At 43.0% G+C, this 25,202-nt stretch overlaps 1 protein-coding gene across 9 annotated transcripts in view; it reads right to left on the bottom strand.

Moving 5' to 3' along the window:
• The window catches only part of ZMYND8 (zinc finger MYND-type containing 8), a 423,241-nt gene extending 399,132 nt beyond the window's left edge, over positions 1-24,109 (bottom strand). For 3 of the 9 annotated variants that reach the window (XR_003858448.1, XM_029614636.1, XM_029614635.1), the window contains exons 1-2: positions 24,015-24,106; positions 19,221-19,319 (exon numbers count right to left, since the gene is read on the bottom strand). The gene's annotated coding sequence lies outside the window, so the exon portion shown is untranslated. Of the gene's footprint in view, positions 1-19,220; positions 19,320-24,014 lie in introns of all 9 variants that reach the window. The other 6 variants (XM_029614638.1, XM_029614633.1, XM_029614634.1 and 3 more) reach the window with 4 other exon arrangements.
• Positions 24,110-25,202: the final 1,093 nt, after the last annotated feature.

Below are 25,202 nucleotides of genomic sequence, written 5' to 3'. Positions count from 1 at the left end.
GTAGTTAAATCACAAGCAGATTGTGATAAATTGCAGGAAGACCTTGTGAGACTGGAAAATTGGGCATCCAAATGGCAGATGAAATTTAATGTGGATAAGTGCAAGGTGATGCATATAGGGAAAAATAACCCATGCTATAATTACACAATGTTGGGTTCCATACTAAGTGCTACAACCTAAGAAAGAGATCTAGGTGTCATAGTGGATAACACATTGAAATCGTCGGTAAGGTGTGCTGCGGCAGTCAAAAAAGCAAACAGAATGTTGGGAATTATTAGAAAGGGAATGGTGAATAAAACGGAAAATGTCATAATGCCTCTGTATCACTCCATGGTGAGACCGCACCTTGAATACTGTGTACAATTCTGGTCGCCGCATCTCAAAAAAGATATAATTGCGATGGAGAAGATACAGAGAAGGGCTACCAAAATGATAAGGGGAATGGAACAACTCCCCTATGAGGAAAGACTAAAGAGGTTAGGACTTTTCAGCTTGGAGAAGAGACGACTGAAGGGGGATAGGATAGAGGTGTTTAAAATCATGAGAGGTCTAGAATGGGTAGATGTGAATCGGTTATTTACTCTTTCGGATAGTAGAAAGACTAGGGGGCACTCCATGAAGTTAATATGGGACACATTTAAAAGTAATCGGAGAAAGTTCTTTTTTACTCAACGCACAATTAAACTCTGGAATTTGTTGCCAGAGGATGTGGTTAGTGCAGTTAATATAGCTTTGTTTAAAAAAGGATTGGATAAGTTCTTGGAGGAGAAGTCCATTACCTGCTATTAAGTTCACTTAGAGAATAGCCACTGCCATTAGCAATGGTTACATGGAATAGACTTAGTTTTTGGGTGCTTGCCAGGTTCTTATGGCCTGGATTGGACACTGTTGGAAACAGGATGCTGGGCTTGATGGACCCTTGGTCTGACCCAGTATGGCATTTTCTTATGTTCTTATATGGGTGACATCACAGGATGGAGGCCAATCACGGAAAACTTCTGTCAAAGTTTCTAGAACTTTGACTGGCCCCTATTGGACATGCCCAGCATGGCACTAACCCTGCAGCCAGCAGGGGTCCCCCTTCAGTCTTCTTTTTTCCGCGGAGCAGTAGCCTCGCGGTTTAGGAGCTCTGAACACATTCTTGACAGGAATTTTTCCTCACAGACTTACTTAAAATATCTTTGCCCCACAGGGGTCCCTCCTCTAACTTTCTCTGCCGCGGTAGTCCGGTAAGTTTTTTCGTCGTTTTTCGTCGATTACTGTCGAGTTTGGCCCTCACGGCCTACTGGCTGTCGACCGTACCGCGACTCAATTATTTCTATGGCCATGGCGTCGGATTTTCGTCGGTGCCCGGATTGTACTCGCACCATGTCGATCACAGACCCTCATAGAGTCTGTGTAATGTGCTTAGGCCGTGAGCATGATGTCCTGACTTGCACTTTCTCTTTGGGGAGACCAGAGTGGAGGATGTCTACATGGTTGATTCAGGATAAACATTTTAAAGACATTTGAAGAGAAAGAGGGGTAGATTTTATAAATTTACGCAAGCGCGTACTTTTGTTCGCACACCAGGCGCGAACAAAAGCTGGATTTTATAAGATAAGCACGACGCCTGACGTGCGCTGCCTGTTCCCTTCGAGGCCGCTCCGAAATCTCTTGAAAGTAAATAATTTGAACATGGCAGTTTTTTAATTCACGTACATATATAAAAAAAAAAAAATTTTCACATAAAAAAATACACATTGGCTGGTGGAGGTTGGTTCATGATTACAACACAAGAGATATCACCCGGTTGGGGATAAAAGCCTGGTATGAAACTTTCCTCTACAGCTAAAAAATGTTTTTCTTTTTCAAGATATATTTCTAAAAAGATGGATTGAAAATAATTCCTATAAGATACCCTGTGGGGAGATTGGATTTATTTTTTGAAAATTTCCATTCGAAGAAAATATTGTTGTATGAGATGATTTGTTGGCATAAACAGTTGGTCTAATTGTAGAATCCCTCTATAATATGTAAGAATTGAAGTGGATTGGAGTGTGGTATCATTCACTGCTATACATTCTAATTCTCCCATCTTACTTCTTAGACTTCTGGCATTAGAATACAAACATTTCAAAGTTTGTTTTTAGTTCGTATTTTCATTCTGCTTTTAATTGATAGGGATAAGTTAGAATTTTTTAGCTCAGGTGAGTTTTTAGTTACAGGCACTCCCACATTTGTAGCAAAATGACATGGGTAATGGGTAATCTACCATCGATGGACTGGGACAAGCACCATGACCACCCTGTCAACAAGCATCTAACTAAAAAGCTGTCCACTGGATTGCCCCATCCAGGAGCCTTAAAAAAGAAGGCCAAACCTGAAATGTGAGAGGCAGAGGATTTGGACAAGCCTGCCTCCATAGAAGAAATGATGTAATTGGAGAACAGCTCATCGGAAACCGGACCCCAAGACCAATCGTGTGCCATTAAGAATTGAGACTTTGACACACCCACCCAGATTGTTGCGGTCCTGCCCACGAGGAGCGCGAGCAGGCTCCTTACCTCTTCACGGCCAGTCGGGCTGCTGTCGCTGTCCTCTTCGCAGCGGGTGTGCTGCCGTCGCCGGGCTCCTCCCCAGCTGCCTCCAGCCCTGCGTGGCAGGGTCGGGCCACCGGGAGCCCTCCCATGCGGCTGGGACAGCTGCTGCCGCTCCTGCTCTTCCCCGACACGTTGCACTCGATGCTGGGGTCTTCAGCCACCAGGGAGGCCGTCCCTGCCGGTGCCTGCATCTTCTACAGCTGCCTGCTCGTCCTGCAGCCTTCCTTCTCTTCCTGCTCTATCTTCTTCGTGGCTGGAAGCCGCTCCAGCAGCCTGCCCTTCATCCAGCTTCAGGGCAGGGCTGCCCCGCTTCTGCCTTGCTTCCTCGGCCTTCCACGTGGCTGAGGACACCACCAGCTTCCAGCTCTCTCTTCTCCCAGCTCTCCTTAGGTGTGGGCGCACGCCTCTATCCAGCTTTTCAAGGGCCAGCCAGGTGTGGCCCTCTGCTGACCCCTCCCTGGGTGTTGTCCTCTTCAGCCCTACAAAAGGGCTCAGCGTCCATTCCAGCTTTGCCTTCACAAAGATTTGGTCACTCCTGGGATCCTGCTGTCCTTCGCTCAAGGAGTCGTCCTTGTTCCAGCACTTCTTCAAGGTCCTGTGTTTCCTGTTCTTCATTGGAGCTCCTCGTCTTGTCTTATTGTCTACGTTCCAGTCCTGATGTTCACCTGCTGTTCCAGATGTCCGTGTTCCAGCCCTAAGGTCTGTCTCCTGTTCCAGTATCTGTGTTTCAGTCCAGATGTTGTTTCTGATGTCCGTGACCCAGCCCCGATGTTGCTTCCCCGATCCTGAAGTCCGTGATTCTGTCTTGCTCTCCTGAACCCCTGGTTCCTCGTTCCTGAGTCTTCTGTAAGCTTGGTACCCCGTGGCAAGCCATGTCATGGTCCGTGACCAGCCCCACGGGCGGACTGAGTAGGGCGCTTCATGATGCAAGCCAAGTACCTTGTTCCTGTGTCTTTTGAAAGCCAAGTACCTTGTTCCTGAGTCTTCTGCAAGCTTGGTACCCCATGGCAAGCCATGTCATGGTCCGAGATCAGCCCCACGGGCGGGCTGAGTAGGGCGCTTCATGATGCAAGCCAAGTACCTTGTTCCTGAGTCTTCTGAAAGTCAAGTACCTCGTTCCTTCCTGTGCTGGTCCCGCTCCCACGAATGTAGGACAGTGTGGTCCGTGACCAGACAAGTAGTACTGGCTGAGTAGGGCACCCTGAGGGATCGTGCCACTGTCCATATACCCGAGTCTCATCTGTGCATCCAAGTACCTCGTTCCTGAGTCTACGTCTATTCCTGAAGTCTACGTCTGTGCATCCAAGTACCTCGTTCCTGAGTCTCGTCTGTATCTCCATGTTCCGGTCTTCGCTGCCCTGGCCTCCATCCAGCCTGCCGCTTCTTGCCATATCCTGTGGCAGGTCCGAAAGGGCTTGGAACAGTTGGAGGACTGTTCACAAGACCATCATTGCGTTGTTGGTCTTCCGAAGCGTGCAGGTCCGGAGGAGGGTCAGTATCTCCAGTCTTCAGTCCAGCCTCGCTCCTGTTCAATCCATGCTCAGGCATGCCTCGCCTACCGCGACACCTCTTCGGAGTTCCTCTGGGGTCGAGCCGTGGCCCAAGAACACATCTACTGGTAAGCGGACCGCTCTCCTAGCGCTCCACAACACAGATATGCTGTCCAAGTTGATGCCACCACTGATGACCTCAACAGCTGCCAAGCTTTGGGATTCCATAGTTCCAAAGGAAATCTGGGATGACCATGCCCTCCGAGCCTGTGTTCGGCACCAGGTTCCGAAACTGCTCCCACTTAAACCGAGAGAGAGAGTCAGCTATTTTATTATCTACACCGGGAACATGCTTCACAGAAACCATTACATTTAGCTACAAACAGCGTAAAACAAATTCCCGCATCACATCGGCTACAAAAACACATTTGGCAGACAAATTGTTGAAAACCTGGACAACTCCCAGGTTATCACACCAAAATACAAACTTCTTATTCTGCAAGTGCTCACCCAAATGACCAGAGCCACCACAATGGGAAAGAGCTCTAAGAAGGTGTTTTTCTTGGTGATGCCTGCCAAAACCCAGTTATCCGACCATGCCACAGTGCACCAAGCTCCCTGACAGTAAACGCCAAAACAGAGACCCCCTGCATGCATCTGAAAATAAATCCAGATCATGATTTAAGAGTAAATCAGACTGCCAAATGGAAACTCTATTAAAACCATCCAGAAAGGCATTCCACACCCTAAGATCCTCTCGAATATGTCGCGTGATCTGAATGTGATGGTGCCGCTCTGCACACCAGCCATCGAAGCAGAGAGATGCTGTAAAAAGACACGACCAATCAGAATAACACAGCAAGCAAAATTTAAGCTGCCTACTAGGGATTGCATCTGACATAATGTGAGCTTCTTAGCCCGAAGCGCATCAAACACCAAAGATCTTAACTGCTGCACCTTTGTAAAGGGCAGGCGAGATACCATAGCCGCAGAATCCAGTTCAATACCTAAAAACACCAGAGACGTGATGGGACCTTCCGTCTTCTTAGCGGCAATCAGAATTCCAAAACGACTAGCGACTACAAAAAAGGTATTCAGAAGGGCACAAGCATCAGAGGCAGCTGGGCCTATGAACAGAAAGTCATCAAGACTTTCATGTTCTTCGGCGCCCGCTCTCGACGCTGATTGGCCCTGCTCCCCACCATCGCCACGAGGAGCGCATCGGCTGACCCCCCCCCAAGCCTGCAATCGAACCACGCCTGACCTGCCCGACGCCAGCCAGTCTGCTGCAGATGACTCCGCCCACCTGCTGACATCAGCGGAGTGACAAGGGACAGATCCTTTAAAACTCGCGCCGGTGAGCCGTAAGCGCTGCGCACCAAAGGAGCGCAACAAAGGGGCCTGCCATTTAGTACGCCCCTTTGCGCTACCCCTAAAGCTGCACCTCCATACTACTCACCTACTCTTCGCTTTACTCTACCCTCTCCCCCCAACTATCTCTACTTTTCCTCTCCCCAAACCCCACCTCATTCCTATCTCTTCCCATCCCACCCCTTTTGCATCCCACCCCACCCTCAATACCCCTTCTCCTATCATGTCAACACTACAGATTCCTATCCTCCAACATTCCCCACGCTACTTTAAAAAACGTCTCCCATACAATCCTACCTCTCACTCAAGATCCCTAATCCCCATCATGTTATCCCCCCTTACACAATTTCTCGGCTTCACAGCCCTCTCTTTTATCCTCTTCAACTCCCAATCCCTAACTAAGAAAACACTAATCCTGAATGACATCCTCCTTGATGACAATCCAGACATTTGTGCTATAACAGAAACCTGGCTTAAACAAACCGACCTAGTCCCTCTAAACAAACTCCCTTCTCACTTATATAACATCTTCTCCTTACCCAGGCTCAAAAAAAGAGGAGGAGATATCCTTCTAGCTGTCAAAAAAGAACTCAGACTTGCATCCCAAACAGTCCATACCTCTTCGAAATTGGATTTTTTAAATCCTCACAACTCCAAATATGCCTAGTTTACTTCCCCCCAGGCCTCCTTGAAAACAACACCTCTCCCCTTATTGAATTCATTGCTGACAATCTCAATATAGACATACCTGCTGTGCTGCTTGGAGATTTCAACCTCCACGTAGATGCCATTCCTCCATCCCCCTCCTGTGAAAACTTCCTTGCCTCAATGAATGCCATGGGTTTTAATCAGATTATAACCAGCCCTACACACAAAGCAGGCCACTCCTTAGACCTAATTTTCATTAACTCTCACTTCTGCTCCTCCGAGACACCTACCTGCACCCCTGTCCCCTGGTCGGACCACTTCCTCATCAAAACAAACCTCTCCTTGATGAAAGCAGCTATCTCCCTTCACTCATCCTCCACTACCATCCAATTCAGAAAACCCGGCTCCAAAGACAATCTAATTTTCTCCCTCACAGACACCCTCAATGATCTCGATCTATCCAATGCTGAATCTGCCTTCTCCAACTGGTACATCATCACCAGAGACATTGCCAACAAAATCTGCCCCCTACAAACCAAAACTCTAAACTTCTCCCGCAACCCTAGAAAACATTGGTACACCCCAAAACTAAAAAAACTCAAACGTGACCTAAGAAACTCTGTGTCTGAAAAGAAATGACACACGAATCCCTCCCCCACTCTACAGGCTTCATACAAATCCGCCCTTGCCCTCTACAGAACCTCTATACTTAATACCAAATGTGACTTCTACGCCCTCAGAATTCACAACATTCTTTACAAAGCCAAAGCCCTCTTTTCCTAAGTTTCAGACCTCACAAAAACCCGCCCCCCTCCCATCCCCGATAAGGACTCTAAAATCATGTGTGACCACTTTGCCCACTTCTTCCTCGACAAAATAACCAAGCTTACATCCAGTTTTCCCACTTTCACCACCCTCTCAAACATCCCTGTTAAAATTCATCATGCGACCTTAGACACATTTGAGTCCACCTCCTCATCCAAAATAAAAACCCCGCAGTTCATCCCTCCAACACCATCCCCACAAAATACCTTACTATCCCTAACCTAATAGCCAAACCTTTAGCTGATATCATCAACTGCTCTATCTCACTTGGTAATGTCCCCATCTCCTTAAAACAAGCCATCGTCAAACCCATCCTTAAGAAACCTAATCTCAACCCGTCTGAACCAGCCAACTATCAACCTATTTCAATCCTACCCTTCCTAGCCAAATTTATGGAAAAAATAATAAACACCCAACTCTCTGATCACCTTGAAAAACACATTTTATACCCTTTTCAATTTGGCTTCTGCAAATTCCACAGTACCGAAACCCTCCTAATCTCCCTCACTGACACTCTCCTTAAAGGTATGGACAATGGGCACTCCTACATTCTTGCAATGCTAGACATCTCCTCCGCCTTCGACACTACCAGCCACAAGATTCTTCTAACCGCCTCTCTGAAATTGGCATCACTAGCACTGCCCTTCACTGGCTTGAATCTTACCTCCATAATAGACACTACACTGTCAAAACTGGTAACAGCGAATCTGAACCTATCAATTTAACTTGAGGTGTTCCCCAAAGCTCATCCCTATCCTCCACCTTTTTCAATATATACATGCTGCCTCTTTGCCACCTGCTATCCAGTCTAGGACTCACTCATTTCATCTATGCAGACGATGTCCAAATCCTTATCCCCATTACCGAATCCATTTCTAAATCCCTCAAGTTCTGGGAACTGCCTCACATCAATCACCCATCTCCTCTCTAATCTTGATCTCTCCCTCAGCTCCTCCAAAACTGAACTCATTATTTCACACAATCCCAACACCTTGAACACGACTAACATCAACACCCTTCCCCCTTCGACTCCCTTCGCCCAACACGTACGAGATCTTGGCCTTATAATAGATACCCAACTAAACCTCAAAAAGTTCATAAGCTCCACCATGAAAGAATGTTACTATGAACGTTTTGTGAACCCTGCCACAAAACGTTCAAACAAAACCTCAAAACATGGTTGTTTGAACAAGCATACCATAGATGATCAATGTCTAACTTGAAAAAATTAGTTTTAATTGAAAATCAGTTTTCTGTATAAAGTTGTCAACTACTGTTGAAGTTAATTGTTCACATTCCTATTAACTGTTGTATGCAAAACCTGTTGCTATTTATTGTTTTCTTACTGTATAACTTGTTACTTGTAAAGCATTGTGCTATGTTATTGTTTTCTGTAAACCGAGGTGATGTAGACCTTTACGTACCGCGGTATATAAAAATCTCCAATAAATAAATAAATAAATAAATAAACAAACAAACTTCATGTCCTCAAAAAAATTAATCCCCTTCTCCACTTTAATGACTTCCACACTGTCCTTCAGGCCATAATATTCTTCAAATTAGACAACTGCAATTCCCTCCTGCTAGATCTCCCTTCATCCACCATCAAACCTCTCCAAATGCTACAAAATGCTGCTGCCAGAGTCCTCACTAACACTTGCAGAAAAGACCATATCACCCCCATCCTCAGAGACCTCCACTGGCTCCCAATCTCCTTCAGAAGTCGCTACAAGAATCTCATTATTATACACAAGACGCTTCATAACCCTGACGTACACTGGCTCGACTCCTCACTACACTTCCACACCTCCAATAGATCCACCAGATCTGCATATAATAGCACACTACACATACCCTCTACTAAACCCACCTGCCTTTCTACCACAAAAGAAAGAGCACTTTCCATAGCAGGACCCTCAAATTGGAATGTTATGCCACCTGACCTACGGCTCGAACCCTGCCACCACAAATTAAAAAAAAAAACCTAAACACCTGGCTCTTCAAACAAGCCTTTACATAATCAAACCCACCCTACTTGTATGCCTTGCAGTCTCCCTCGCTAACACCACATTGTACTTATTAACTCAGTTTTATTCTCTTTGCCACCCTGATAATCCTGAGACTTCTCATAAAATCCCGGTTCCTCTTTCCTTCCAGTTTCAAATCCAGGTGTACAATGTTATAATGTTTTATGCTTTCTTACCCCCTTTCCAGCTCTACTATTTTATATTGCTTTATGTTATATTATATTAGATGTTATGTTATATTGCTTTAAGTTTATGTTTTTCGTTTTATGTACTGCACAGTTACGATTTTGATATATTGTTTCCCCACATGTCATGTAAACCTATGTGATGCCCTGCGAACGTCGGTATAAAAAAGCTTTAAATAAATTAAATAAATAAAATAGTGTTCAACTCCCTGCACACCAGCGGACCGCTCGGTAACCCAGTATATGAAATAACTAAAGAGCTCAAAGTACGCACATGAGACAGAGCGACCCATAGGCATACACTTGTCAAAAAAATACTGGCACCTGAATTGAAAACCCAGTAGTTGAAAATTATCAGGATGGACCGGGAGAAGGCGGAAGGCTGACTCGATGTCGACTTTAGCCCTCAAGGCCTCTGCACCACAATGTCGTAACAGTCGAAAGGCCAAATCAAAGGAGGAATAACGCACTGAACAAAATTCGCGAGGAATGAAATCGTTAACGGATGAGACCTCAGGGAAAGACAAATTATGAATTAATCGATACTTACCGGGCTCCTTTTTTTGGAACCACCGCTAAAGGAGAAATGATCATTCTTGTAAAAGGAGGTTCCATAAAAGGACCAGTGATTCTGCCTAAGGAAATCTCGTCCACAAGCTTCTGACAGACAACCGACTCCAGCCTACCCATGGATCCTGAATTAGAACTCGAGCCTTCGAAAACTCCAAAGGTAAAGCCACTGCGTAAGGTACCCAAGGCCTGATGCTTGGGGTACACATTCAATCAGGGGGCCATTCCCACAACAGAGATGGGGGTTGGAGCTCTATCAAAAGAACAATTACTTGGAAGCGACAGAGGAGCCTGGACCGGACTTGCATGGAAATTTGGAGGAGGGGTGAATGGAAGCACAGATGGAACAGAGATGTTTAAATTTATAATTGGGGAAAAGGCATCCCAATCGGTTAAAACGCCAACAGACGTCAGCAGATCCGGGTGCGGACTTTCCTTGCCCAGCACTGGCACCTTGTCTGAGAAAGGGCCAGCTGAGCTGAGAAGGAACCCCAGATGCAGGACGCCCAGATTGACTTGCAATAAGACCAGAGGAATGAGCCTTGTTGGTCATTTGCTTGAGCCAAAGACTAACATCCTGGATACCCCAACAGATAGATTTATTACCTGCCATTCTATCCCTAAAATGCTCATCATAGATGAGCCAGGCCCAACCTTCGTAATCTTTGTGTGCCCCAATAATGGTGTCAGCATAAGTTAGAAGAGCACCATATTGTGATGGGTCATAGTGACCCACCACACTTTTAGACATATAAGACTTTGTTTTTTGTCATGTATAGTTTTTCTCTTATGTTTAACTGTTATTCAAAAAGTTCTTCAAAATGTTATTCAAAAAGTTCTTTGTTATATGTAATTGCCCCCAAGCAAGTTTATTCAACTGTTCTCTGTAAACCGATTTGATTTGCATATAATGTAAGAAGATCGGTATATAAAAACCATAAATAAATAAATAAATAAATCTGAGGAAACCCGGACCCAATTGAGAATATTCCTAGGGATCTTGGTCTCACCATCCAGAGATCTATCGGATTTGTTCCTCTTACTCTTGGAATGCTTACCCTGTCAACCCTCCAGGAGACAGAAAATATCAATATATTTCCGTTTTCTGATTTGTTTCTTATGTGTGCGCGAAACCTCCTGCAAGAGCTCGGTAAGAGCTACAAGCACAGGAGTGCCTTTGTCCCCCACCTGGGAAGACTGACTCAGGGGACCCGCACGATCACTAGAGGAGGAGGACGACGACCCAGAAGAGGAACTGGAATCTGAGGAACTAGGCCTCCTATTGGAGCCATGCGCGTTTTTTCTTACTGCCACCCGACTTATCCGCACTCTTGTCAATTACCGGTACAGAGTCCTACGCGCCACCACCCACGACAACACTGGTCACACGAGATGTCACAATTTGCGAAACATCCAAATCACCCCCCATGAAAAGAGGTTGGCCACCAGCGGGGCCAACTGTTGACCCAGGAAGAAGTTCGTTAGAGGGCAAAGGCAAGCTGCTCAAAGGCGGGTTGTTGGAAACCCGATCCATGGCATAGGCTGGCAAAGACATAAAATAACATCTAAACAATAACTCACCAGGGGCATCCATGCCCTGCGAAAACAGAGATTCTGCTGACTGCGGATGGAGAATAGAATCCTCCACAGGAGCACCAGCTGCCGAAGGCCTTGGACCGGGATCAGCACAAGTAACACTGGTCCCGATGTGCGCTGAGGCCTGCTGGTTCCGCCAACTCTCACGGCTTGAAGGAACTGGATGGTCAGCGATGTCAAGGCCGGATCCCCTCTGCACTCCAGGCTGAAAGACAGAAACAGAACACCCAGAAAGCCCCCCCCCCCCCCCCACCTGCCCACCTGGAAACCCAACCGCCCGAGCCTGATCTGCCCCGGTAGTACAAACAGAGCCAACCGCAAGAGCCACAAGAGCACTGCCCCAGGACGAAGCAACAGGTATACCAGCTGAAGCCAACGATGAGGCAAACACCAGAGCAGAAGAGGGAACTGGAGCACCAGAACCACCTACAGAAAGCCCATAGGATCCAAGAGATCCAGAGTTAACAAAAGAGAGAGGACCCACACAGGCAAGGTCATTAGGAAATAACTGAGAGAAACCAAGGAATCCAGAAGGTGGGGGAGGTGCAAAGCTAGATGAGATTGCAGCATTAAGAAGAATGAATGAGCCATTCTGTGGTTCGGGTCCAGGTATGAGCCACCCAGAGATAGCCCGGACCCCAACCCCAGGAGCACCACCAAAATTATGCTCGCGGCCAAAGTAGGGGAAGGAGGGGGGTGGGGGGTGAAATCCTGAACCCGAAGAGGGGTGACAACTAGGATAAACAAGTTCTGAAAGGCTGGCCTGCGCTCACCTGTCGACTAAAGCGTTAACAGGTAAAAGAGACCACAGAGCGCAAGCGAGGAAGGAAGGGACAGAGGCTCTTACTGCCGCAGCACCACGGTCACCGTCGGGGCCTACCGCCAATGCACTAATGGCAGAGGTGAGAAATCAAGTCGGGGCAGGAGAGCCACTCCAGCGAGAGCTTGGCCGCATGAAGGCATTCGGGGGCCGGCCCAGGAGAAGCAACAACGAAAAAAGCAAAAAACGGAGCAGGCCAGGCCCTTCTAGCCCGAAGCGCATCAAATCAGTACAATCAGTATGGCTGCGCAAGCAAAAAGGAGGCGGAACAATCAGGTATCACCCCTCTTAAACCCCCATGGAGACTAATTATTCAGACCTTGGTGCACCGGGGCCAACCAATCGGACCCAGCAGGGTCCCCAGGGTCAACCCCGACGCACCAAGTTAAACGAAATTAAATCAAATCGCAGGTGGGACAGAGAGGATTCTAACCACTCCGGCCCCACCCCACCCAACCCGTGCACAGCCGACCGGAGGAGCCAGCCGGGTGTCCATATTATCGTGGGCCTCAGAGACTGGGAGCCTCCTGACCTCCCAATAATCATTCTATATGTAAACTGTAATGTGTCATTTCCTGGGTCTGATAGAAAATCCCCAACAAGGCCCTTGTTTTGCTAATGAAGGCTTCCTCAGGGGGGACCCCTGGCACAAGTTACAGTGAAAGTCTCTGTTCTGTAAAAGGCTAATCCTGATCTAAATGAACAGGAAGAGCCTGTACAACTTAAGGACATTGAGGATTAAAAATGACCCCTGAAAAAATACCCTAGCAGGCAACTGGTGGACTAGTCAATACTGAATAGAAGGACTACCGTTTTATATTACCTTACTCAGAACTTGAGCAGCAAGAATAACAAGTTCAGCAAAGAAAGTTAACAGAAATCCCCATAAAAACAAAGAAATGGCACCGCTAGCTGTACTATTAATTAAACATTAAAATGAATTGGCTTGTGAGCACGCTATAAAGCAAAAATGCTCAGTGCTGCAGGTGTTCTCAGGATGGCATCAATTACCCCTAAGTGGAGAGGCCAATTACCAAAAAACCAGGAATTGTCTGTAAAAATGCATTTTAGAATCTGATGGTTTCAAAATGCCGGGAACTTCCTCCTGCTACCAAACAACAGGCAGGAACCAAAACACACACACACAAAATAGTATACAAGAGTATACCTATAAATATTCACAGATAATGCAACATCACTGACTTGAACAAAGTTTCCTGCAAGCAGAACGAGGTACTCTACTCAGTGATGTTCTGAGCACCTGTTCCAAGTTTGGACGGATACCATTGAGACCTTCAACCAATTTATGATTTGGCTCAACAGGTGTAATTCACATCTTCACATTACTGCAGTCATTCAAAAAGATCAAATCCATTTTTTGTATATCAAAATTATTAGAGTCAAAGATGGGTTTATGACAAGCTATACTGCAAACTGACATCGAGCAATACCTTTCTCCACTTTACCAGTGCACTTCCACGCACTTTAAAAGAAAATCTACCTGAAAGCCAATTTTTCCGGATTCGTAGGCTCTGCACTACAATGTCAGAATACAAACAACAAGTATCAGGAATGCTCGACAGATTCCGCGCTAGAGGGTACCCACAACGGTGCATTTAACGTGCCTATACAACAGCCAAATTCGCACATCAGGAATGGCTGTTTCTATCCCGAGGATCTGACACGGATGATATTTTGACTTGTATATTACCATTTTCTTCAATGTCACGCAAGATGAAGCAAGTGATTTTTGAGAATTGGCACATCTTGCAGTAAAACAAGGAATTCCAAAATTTTCCTAGATTTACATTTACTCATGGGACCAATTTGCAAGACCAACTCATTCATTCTAATTCCTCTATCCTGACCAATCTGTCTACCATTGGTTCACATACATCCTGTGGGTCAGGCACAGTATGTCATATCATGATTCAGATTTCGGCAATATTTTTTTCCAGGTTACATCAATCAGTTCTCTTAAAGCACACTACAGATTGCCTCTTATAGGGTAATATACATTATTCACTATCCATGCAATTTGTGGTACATCGGTAAAACCAAACGTGCCCTCAAAACCCGACTGATTGAAAACCGCTCTTGCATCATGACAGGTCGACTGACAGCCCCATTAGTACCCCATTGTCTTGAAAAATCTCACTCTTTTGATGATTTGAGAGTCTGTGTACTGGAATAGCCCCATCCCACCTGGCAAGGTGGAGATCTAAACACACTTTTATTAAAGGCTGAACAGTGCTGGATTCACCGACTGGATACAGTTCAACATGCTGGTTTAAATATTGCACTTGAATTGAATATTTTCCTTTGATTCAATTTTCACTTGTGTTCTTTGGTTCTTGACTTTCAAGAGAATATGACGTTTGCACGTCACAACACGTCATCATGCTGACCAAAAGCACGGGCTATTTAATTCTCCAGACTGGTCTGATGAGGTCTCTGTCCTGTAACTTTGGAAACTCTTGCGACCAGGTGTCCGAATGAAGAGGTGCGCTACACCACTCCAATCAAGCTAAGTATTGAATATTTTATGTAAAAAGGCTGACAGCCCCTTGTGGTTTATATTTACAGATCCGATTCCATATTCCTTCAAAAAGTTGTTGATGTATTGACTCCTGAAGAAGCAACTTGACAGTTGCGAAACACCGGCCGCTGTCGGGTCATCATAAGAGATTATTCGGGTCAATAGTCAAATATTCACAGGCACAGACAGACATACAAAATTCTTTTACATATAAAATAAACTCCTGTTATGGTTTGGAGGTGTTTGAGTGGATTCTTGGGTACTGTAGAGATGACCAAGCCCACGGGGGAGGAGCCCCGTGGGGAACCACAGTACTAGGCTAGACTCAGGATGCACAAACACAGAGACTCGTCTTTTATTATACAACTGATGTTCCACCAGAGGTGGCAGTAGTGAGGTGAACCAGAGGTAGCAATCCAGGGACCCTCAGCTGAGGAGACCCGGCTCACAGAGAGATAGCATAGGGATATCCGGATGCAGGTTCCCAGTGCAGCAGAGCTGTAGATGAGACAGACTGAGAAAGTAGATTACTCACTTACAGGCCGATTCAGTAAAGTCTGCGGGAGAGCGGGCAAATGCCCGCTCTCCCGGCGCACACACCGGCCACTCGCCGGTGCACGCAATTCAGTATTTAAATTAGGCCCAGCAGTAAAAACGGGCAAAAGGAGGCACTAGGGACACTAGCACATCCCTAGCGCCTCCTTTTTGACAGGAGCGGTGGCTGTTAGCGGGTTTGACAGCCGACGCTCAATTTTGCCGGCATCGGTTCTCGAGCTCGCTGACAGCCACGGGCTTGGAAACTGGACGCTGGCAAAATTGAGCATCCGGTTTTCAACCCGACAGCCGCCGGCCGACTTCCAATTTTTTTATTTTATTTTTTTTTTTTTACTTGTTTTACTCTTCGGGACCTCAGACTTAATATCGCCATGATATTAAGTCGGAGGGTGCACAGAAAAGCAGTTTTTACTGCTTTTCTGTGCACTTTCCCAGTGCCGGAAGAAATTAGCACCTACCTTTGAGTAGGCGCTAATTTCTGAAAGTAAAATGTGCGGCTTGGCTGCACATTTTACTTTCTGAATCGCGCGCAAATACCTAATAGGGCGCTATTAGGTTCGGCGGGTTGGACGTGCGTTTTCCGCCCCTTACTGAATAAGGGGTAAGGGAAAATGCGCGTCCAAGGACAGGTTAACAGTGCGCTCCTTCAGAGCGCACTGTACTGTATCGGCCTGTAAGTTGATAGCTGTATAGGTGGAGATCCCGCATGTAGAAGTAGTTGAACACAGGCACCGAGTCCGGGAGAGCAGACCCTCGAGGAGTGAGTACCTGATCCCAGATAGGCACCTGAAAGAAAGTAAAGGGCCCCCGAGAGCGGGTACTCAGGTTAGAGAAATACCCTGAAGGGCAGAGAGCGCTTCCAGCGGCAGCAAGGAAGCGGCAGAGAAGCTCAGACCGGAGGCTTTCCATCCATTCACGATCCGTTGCTAACTCGATGAGCTAGCAAATAAGGGCAGGCTAAATACCCGGATGGCATGACGTCACTCGAGGGGGACACCCCCAAGGCTCCCGCCAAGACGTGGATAAAGACAGTGGGTGGCATGCGCACCCTAGGAAGCCCTTAGGAGAAACATGACGTGAGGCTTTGCCATAGCCGTTCCGGGGATGCCGGAGAGAGCGGCATGCAGATGCGGCGGTAGCCATCTTCCCAAGGCTAGCGGAGAGAGCAGAAAGAAAGGTGAGGCACAAAGGTCGAAGCTGTCTGAGACTGACGGACGCAACAACTCCATTGCTGATATACAGTGAAATTATTTGAAACACTTCCAAATGATTTTTGCTAAGCCTATAAAACCGCATATGATTGAACCACACAAATCATGTTGCCAGGCTTGCTGATGCGGTTTTTAAAAAATAGACTGATCTATATCTGTTTAGTTGGTGACAAGCGTTGTTTGAATTTGCTCACTGACTGATTCCTTTTGCAGGTTCTTGCCAAGTTGTAGCTATACATGGACTGCATATAGAAATTTATTTTAAAGTTGTTTAACAACAGATAATGTTGAGGGATAATACTTGCTGGTGATGAAGTCAGTATACATGGTTCATAGTGTTTGAGTACAAGATGATTTTATTTGAATGTCACACAGAGGTTTATAAGTTGTTGCACATTTAAGTAATTAACATGATGGATATAAGTATAAAAATGATTTGAATAAATGGAATGTTTATTTTTTTGTTATATATTGTACTTTCATTAGTGTTCTTTATTTGCAACTATATAGAGATAAATATACCTCTATCTATATGTATCTACGTAGTCCCCCTACTCCCTTTACTCCTTCAGAGAAAGAGCCTTTGTCATTAATGTACTCATAGCCTTCGCCTTTATTCCTTTAATTATACTCTGTTTTGTCTCCCATTTCTCTTCACCTCCTTATTTAACCCAATTTATACCCATTCCCCCTCCCTTGTCCTTATACCCTACCTTTTTCCTTATAGTAATCCTTTTATACCCTTTTTATTCCCCCCCCCCCCAGCTATCCTTTAATCCTTACTTTTCCCTATAGCAACCCTGCTAGTCTATATATAGTTGCCTTTCTGAACGCATAATTTGTAATGTCATATATAGTGTCTCCTGTATGTACAAGTTAAAGATAATGTAAACAAAAAGTATTATATACAATAGTAATTATTGTATTTAATACCTTTTGGAGTGTATAATTTATATAAGTTTTTCCACAGTGTATAAGGTTATACACAGTCCCTTACTGAGTGTATAATTTGCAATGCTACTTATTATGTTCTTCTGTTTTCCATCAGGTACTGTTCCTTTTCTCCTTTTCCTGTTTTTCCCTCTCTTCTCTCGCCCCTTCTCTCTTCCTATCTGCTCCCTCTCCCCCCACCCTGGGGTTTTTTTTTAATTTCCTCCTTCAGTTATATTGTAAACTGGCATGATGTACCCAAGAATGTCAATATATAAAAGCTAATAATAAATAAAAAATAAAATAAATATCTATATATTTATATATCTATATCTATCTATAAATAGATATATTGTCATGGCTTTGGAAAAGATATTCATGCTGCACAGAAGGGGGGGCCCATCATGGACACACTCCTAATGCCTTCAATTCTGTCCACAAACTAGGACTAATTTGCCAAACTAATTATGCATTGTTTGTGCTGCTTCAGCAGCCCTCACAATAAAATATATTCAATACTGCAGAAAGTAACTGATTCGGAGAGCTGCAGCCACCCCATGGCCCATTCATTTCTATGGGTGCATGTGTAAAAATGTCTCTCTCTCTTCTTGATTTTTGATAAATATATTTTCTTGCCTTACCCCATGTTTTAAATAAACACACTTCACCAAGTTAAAGTCTTCCTTCTCTTCTGCCTCCTCAAATTATTTTTAAATGACCAGTGCTGCTTTTTTCTTGTCATTTTGGGAAGGGCCACCTTCTAAAATCGTTTCTCCTGCTCCCTAATACGTGTCATAACCTTGATATAATGTTGCTTCTTTTCATTTGCCTTCCTTTCAAAATAGATGTGCCTGTCTTTGGGCCAATCCTTATTATGCAGACATCGTTCCACTTTATACCTTCACTCACTATATTTCCTCCATAGACCTTACCTCATTCTTTTTTGCTACCGCTCCCTTATTTATACATACAAGCTGTTCTACAGGAATTTTTCCTTTACTGTTGTATGAATTTCTACACTTTTTACTGACATGGCACACAATAACCATCTTAACATGTAGGAAAAACAGTGGGTGCAAAGAAGCATTGATCATCTATAATGCAACTCTTTTCCCCAACATGATAGGGGATATCAAGTACACGTATATGGGCATAATTTTATGTATTGATTTACAGTACTTATCTGCCTATATTGAGTCATGCTAAGTGGAGTATATACATTTAATAAAAAACATACTTCAACAGCATTCCATCAACATCAAAATCAAACCATTAAACTAATAAAACATCAAATCATAAACATCAAATCAATACAGTTGGATAATCTTCTTTAAACAAGGCCTTTAACATTTTTCTAAAAATCTTATGATCATAAATTATTTTAAGGTCACCTGGTAAACCATTCCATAGCTTGGGGCCAATTTTGCATGATTACACACTTCTTTGCAGGTGGATCTCCACACATTAGGTACTTCAAGGAAATGTTGTAAAGATGTTTTTAATGATCACTTAGGAACATATTTCCTAAACAACTTTGACAAATAGCTAGGAGAATTTTCCTGATATGATTTGAAAATTAACATGATAATCAAACTTTATCTGCTGAGGCACCAGTAGGCAGTGCAAACGCTACAAGATCAGAGTAATCAGAATATGTTCATATTTTGGGATTTTAGCAATTAATCTTGCAGCAGAGTTCTCAAGATACTGTAATGCATGTAACCACATCTTAGTTAAACCTATGTACAAGGAGTTACAGTAATCAATTGTTAAAAATTAAAAAAAATTAAAATAATAAAAAGGCCTGGACAATTGTTTAGCTCTAAAAGGGATCTAAGTAGATATGAGCATCCTCAGATATATTTACTTACCTTCACATGTTGACTGAATCTTCTGCTGGTTTATCACAAGGGCGGAACAATCAGGCTTGTGTAGCACAGTTGATTTCTGTTATCCACACACGAGCGCATCTGTGGAAGAGTTGTGTAACTTAGAAACTTATTTTAATAAATGGTTTTGCATAACCTAATGGTTTGTATATTTTCAGCAAACAAATCTTGTTGCTGGAAATCACAGCCATAATCTTACTTTTTTTTTTTTTAATTGGTTTGTTTTCAAAATTCTTTAATACAAAAGTTAATTGCATGGGCATGCTCAGTTGCAATGCTATGTACAGCCATGCTTAAGTCTTGGGTTTAGCTGGGCTAGGATGCTGTAGTGGCAGAGCTCACAGTCACTATAGGATTCCCAACCATTACTCAATGGTGACATCTGGTGGCTAGACTCAGGATCCACAGTGTTCAGAAGTGAGCTGTGGTCTGTGGCTCCTGGTTGAACAGTGTTACAATGGCTGGGTCTAATAAACTTATGCTGGGACATAAAAAGAAGAAAATCCCTGGTTAGTTGCAAATGAAGGCTTATGGTGCTGGAAGCCAAAAAGATGTTCTTTTGATTGAGCTGGAATCCTAAAAGAGCAGGAGGAAATTGCCAAAGAAAAACAAATAAGATATATAAAATACAACAAACTGTGCAATATAAATCATAATAGAACAATAAATGATAAAGGAGCATGCATAATGGTTTACTAGTTACTGAACAACATACAAGAATTAAAGCAAGAATAAACCAACAGAAAAGTTTTTAAAAAATATAGTATAAAACAGAAGTGGACTATAAATGATCTCAAATAAATAAATAAATTGGTAGCAATACATCTTTCTAATATCTATACCAAAACAGCTACGTTAACCGGGAAAACTCCTACCAGTATTAGACTAGATCCAAATTTGGGCCAGCCCGGTAGCTCAGTGCAGAAGACCAGGGTTCAATTTTCTCAGGAGAGATCTTTTGTTCCCTGGGTTAGTTAGGGTTGGAGGAAGGTGGGGTCTGCAGAGACCACCTTCAATGCCTCTGCTGAGAGAAGTCCAGGTTATCATGCAACATCAACACCTAGTGGCTGGATTTAGGGTCCAGGATTGCAGGGTTCTGGAAAGATCCTGGATGCATGATCCTCAGCTAAGGACTATTACTGCCATGACTGAGCTAAATGAGTTGGGAGGGGATGTAAAACTAGGGTGAATAATCTCTGGGTAGTTATGAATGATCTCTGCTTCTGAATGAAATGGAAGCCCAAAGAAGCAAGAAAAAATGGCTGGGCCAAAAAAAAAAAGTAGATGCTATTTTTTAGCTTACATTTTAACTAACAATGTATAAGTAGTCATGACACATATATATTAACTACATTATTATCAAACAGAAGATGTGAAGGGTTGTGGAAACAGTACAGACCATGAGACAGTGGCATTTAACTTGCCTCAGTTAGTTTAGTTCCATATAGCAAGCCATCCACTAGGCAAAATGAATTACTGTCTAAACCTATTACATCAGAGAGCACAACTAATAGCTCATGAATCAGTAAAAATATATTTTTTTAACTTTTAAAGAATACAAAAATGAGTTGTCATTTAAGTCAGACATCCTTAGCTCATTCTGTAATGACCTGTAGCCCAGATCTTTAAAGATGTCATAAAGGTGTTAAATTAGTCCAACAAAAAGGGCATCACCTACAACTTGTTTGTGGATCTTTGTCTTATATGCTTAAAAGAAAAACATATCCATTGTGTTCTTTTCTTCTAGCGTATACTGTGCAGATACTGCAATAAAACCACCCTAGCATTAGGGGGCGGGGGGGGGGGAGGGGGTTATAATTCTTAAAACTGCTTCTCATCAATTTCTTGAATATAAGGGACCTGTTATGTCAGACAAAAGCAACAAATTGTATTATACTGGATAGATGTGATTGGTTCTTATTGAGATATTAAAAAAAAAACCAAAAAACATGCATAGGATGAATCAGAGATAGCAAAGGATGTTTTAGCATTTATAACCTTTTTCAAATATGGCTGCTCTACTGTTTTAACCTGAAATGGGAACTAACATGCTATTTTTAGTTGTGCTGCCAAAAATCTGTTTCGAGGGCTGTATGCAATGAAGGATCTACTTGGGCTATTTTTCAGCACTTCTACAATTTGATCAGAATAAAACCATACTAGAAATCAGATTTAATAGTAATACTCTGGATAGGATGTGATGAATCAGCTGAATAGGAAGTGCTAACAGTGATAGAATAATCAACTGATAATGAAACAGTTATTCCCTGTGCATTTTGAACCATGATGCTGAAGGCAAAGTGCTATAGGGCAAGTATGAAAATGATGGTGTTTTTTTTCTATAAGAAGTTATTTTAAGAGTGGTTGGGTCTGATACAGTGAACTCAAGGCAATTTTGCACACACACTGAAGTGACTCATATGGTATTGCTACATGGACTTAAGCATTAAGGGTATCATGACAGTGTGGGTCTGTAGAAAGAAGAACATTTAAAACAGGCAGGCACAAAGTAGATCTCTATAATTCAGGAATTCCTGGCCACTGTATTATTTGCATGCATTAACATATTGACCAATCAGAGATCTCAACTGAGGTGCTTTATTGCTGCATAGGATACTCATTACTAGATGCAATTAAAGAGAAAGGTAAAATGTGAATTTTCATGTCAGTGTTATATGATGCCACTTATTCAATTATGGCTTGCAATACTTATAGGTGTTAGGCTTTCTATTTTTGTAACAACAGAAACAGCAACTAAGGCTTACTAGCAGCTCAACATCACACACTAATACAAGATAACCTGTTTCAAGTTACAATTATTTGGTGCAACATTGTCATAACTAAATGAGCAATTTTCAAATTATCCTTTTACCAGCCCTGATAAGATTCCTCTGCGTTTTATATTTGATTACATTAAAATACAAGTGGTAAAAGAAATACCTTGGCACAGACTTTAATCAAATGGGGGCAGACAAATAACATTTATCATGGGCAACTTGTGGTACCCTTTTCTTGAACCATCCCATGATTATAAATGAATAGGAGCATCTAGTATCCACTTCAAGTCAATTATGTTCACATCTTAAGCAACAAAATTCTATTCTATTTGTATGTTTAATATTTTTAAATTCCCAAATCAAAGATATATTACATTTTTTTTTCATCACCATGTTCCTTGGTTAACTGTTTTAACTGCAATCTTAAAGATTTGCAGATACATCTAAAGTTTGCTAAACAGACCCTGTTGGAGGCATATCTCCTTGCAGTCTGCCCAGTCTATCTCCTCTTGCATGCAGTAGACGGCAGAAAATCTCAGGCTTCCTTTCATGTTTTCCTGACAAGGAAGCTTCTATGTTTATCTTTCCTTAAACTTTGTGTAATGGGTATAAAAATGAATTTCAAAGCAATTCTCACAGAACAGACAATGTATTTAACAAAGCAAACATATCTAAAACTGGTAGGGAAAGGAAAAAGAAAGCAACTCCCCTTATAAATGAAATGGTAAAGCTATTAGATGCATTTCTTGTTAAATGTTTTTTTCCCCTGGTTCTGCTGTAAACCTGTACGATAAGACCTCCTCTTGAGCATCAGTATATTAAAAGAATTTAAATAAATAAATTACCTGATTGTAGTGGACACTACAGAATGAGAATTTTTTTCTTTTTTTGGGGGTGGGGGTGGGAAGCTATCATGATACTATCCAGCTACCAACAATATTTTACTGATTTCTATACCTGGGGTATGGTCTACTTTCAATCTTTTTTTTTTATTAATTGGATTCAAAATTCTCCAATACTTTAATTGTAATCTAGTCGGAAAATCCCAACAGTTTTGTGAAAAAAAAAGGCTTTTGCTCATCACCTTTACTTCTCTCCCCCCATATATATATATATATTGGGTTTTTTTTATGTGCGATGCACGTCATGTGAGCGAATATACTAAATTCAGCCAGATCTCGATTTTCAGCTGCTTGCAAAAGCGGCACAGCTGCAAAACGGCCATGAAGTTTAGACTTTAACGATTGTCTCACCAGGACAGGCTAGAAGAGGATGTATAAATAAATTGCCAACAATGAGCACGCAGCACGAATAAGGCAAAAGAGAGACGCAGAATTGTGGGAGTAATTTTCAGTGAAAGAAAAATCAAGATTCCGGGTTTCGTTATACAAAATAGTAGTTTTATTATTTTGTTTGGAAATTGTCACATAAGGGTAACACTACTATTAAAATAACCACGTTTGCTTGGAAAACGGAGCTAGGAAAGTTAGCTAACCCCAAAGAATCCTCTTACCCAGGAGACTTATCTTTTAAAAACAAATCTGACCAGGTTTCTTTTCATAAATTGCACACTTTTTTTTTTTAAAAGCCTTCTGTCAGAATGCATAGCAAAATATAACTTAATATCTCAAAAAATTCCCAGTAAAATATTTAAAGCCCCTTCAGAAACACCCAGATGTAAATCAGGGGACGACTAGACTTTCCCCCAGCAGAGGGCACCACGAAACAGCGCAGTCAGCTGGAAACTGACGTTTCATTTCAGGAAAACCCGAAGAGCGCGCTTTTCCACGTCAGGAACGCTCCCGCTTCTGGTGCCGGAGGGTTGCATAATTGAGAATACACACGAAAAAAAAAAACAAGACAACAAACCGAAACGTTATCTTCCACGAGAGAAATGTAATATCTACTCGAGGTTATATAAGAGTTTCAATTTTTTATTGTTGTTGTTTTGCTTTCATATAAACCAACCCTTAAAAACGTGGCCCAGCTTTGCCCTCACCTTGCAGATACTGTGCGGGAGGAGAGAAAGTAACGGTTTAGAACTGGAACGCTTTTCAAACACATTTTTGCTACGCGCGCGGGCGCCTCCTACGCGCCGGGAAATGCCCGCGTGGAGCCCCGCCCATCGGCTGAGGCGGCTCCTCCCGAACTCCGCCCCGCCTCTCTTCTGATTGGATCAAGTGTTAAAGCCCTTTACCTTCCCACTCGCCCACGCTCTCTGCCCACCTTTTGGGCAGTCCGAGGAGCTTGTCTTAAGAATGGTACAAAACCTGTTCAGCCAGATAAAAAGTAAGTAAAAAGACCTTTCAAAACTACATTCCCAGGATATTTATTTTCGGGTTGCTTGCTGAGCTACATTTAGAGCAGTGCATACCTACCTAGTCTGCTTTTCATAAGAACATAAGAAATGCCATGCTGGGTCAGACCAAATGTCCATGGAGCCTAGCATCCTATCTCAGACAGTGGCCAATTCTTAAAAGTAGATTCAGTTTCTTATTTATTTATTTATTTATTTATTTAACTTCTTTTACTATACCGACACTCAAGACCAGGTCTTATCGTACCGGTTTACATTAGAACAAGGGGAAAAATCAATTAACGTATAAGTGGAAAAGAGAAGTTACATTAAAACAGGGAGAGTAAAAACATGGATGTCGGAAGATAGGACAGAATTAAGTAATTGAACAATAAGTTAACAAAATTACAAACTATAAATTAACATAAAACAATAAATTAATAATACAAAAAACATGGATTATATGCCATAGGAAGTGATGCTCACTTCCTATGGCAAGTGATGGGTTCCCCTGAGTAACCTCATTAATATGTATTTGGAGACTGTTCTCCCAGGAACTTGTCCCAAACTCATTTTAAACTCAGCCTTGCTGGTTGCCTTGATCACTTCCTCCAGCAATAAATTCCACAGCTTGATCCACCAATGATTTTGTAGACCTCAGTCATAATCTCTCTCAATTGTCTCTTCTTCAAGCTGACATAGTAACAAAGTAATGATAGCAGATAAAGATAAAATGCCCCATCCAGTCTACCCAGCAAGTTGTCATGGTAGTAACTTCTGTTTTACACAGGTTACCCTATGCCTTCTCTTAAGGGTAGTAACTGCCGCTCCATGCAGGCTATACCCACATAGTCTGTTAAGGGTAGTAGCTGCTGCTCTGTGCAGGTTACC

Source organism: Rhinatrema bivittatum, chromosome 8, assembly GCF_901001135.1.
Source record: "Rhinatrema bivittatum chromosome 8, aRhiBiv1.1, whole genome shotgun sequence".
NCBI lineage: Eukaryota > Metazoa > Chordata > Amphibia > Gymnophiona > Rhinatrematidae > Rhinatrema > Rhinatrema bivittatum.
This window is presented reverse-complemented; position numbering and strand designations above follow the sequence as displayed.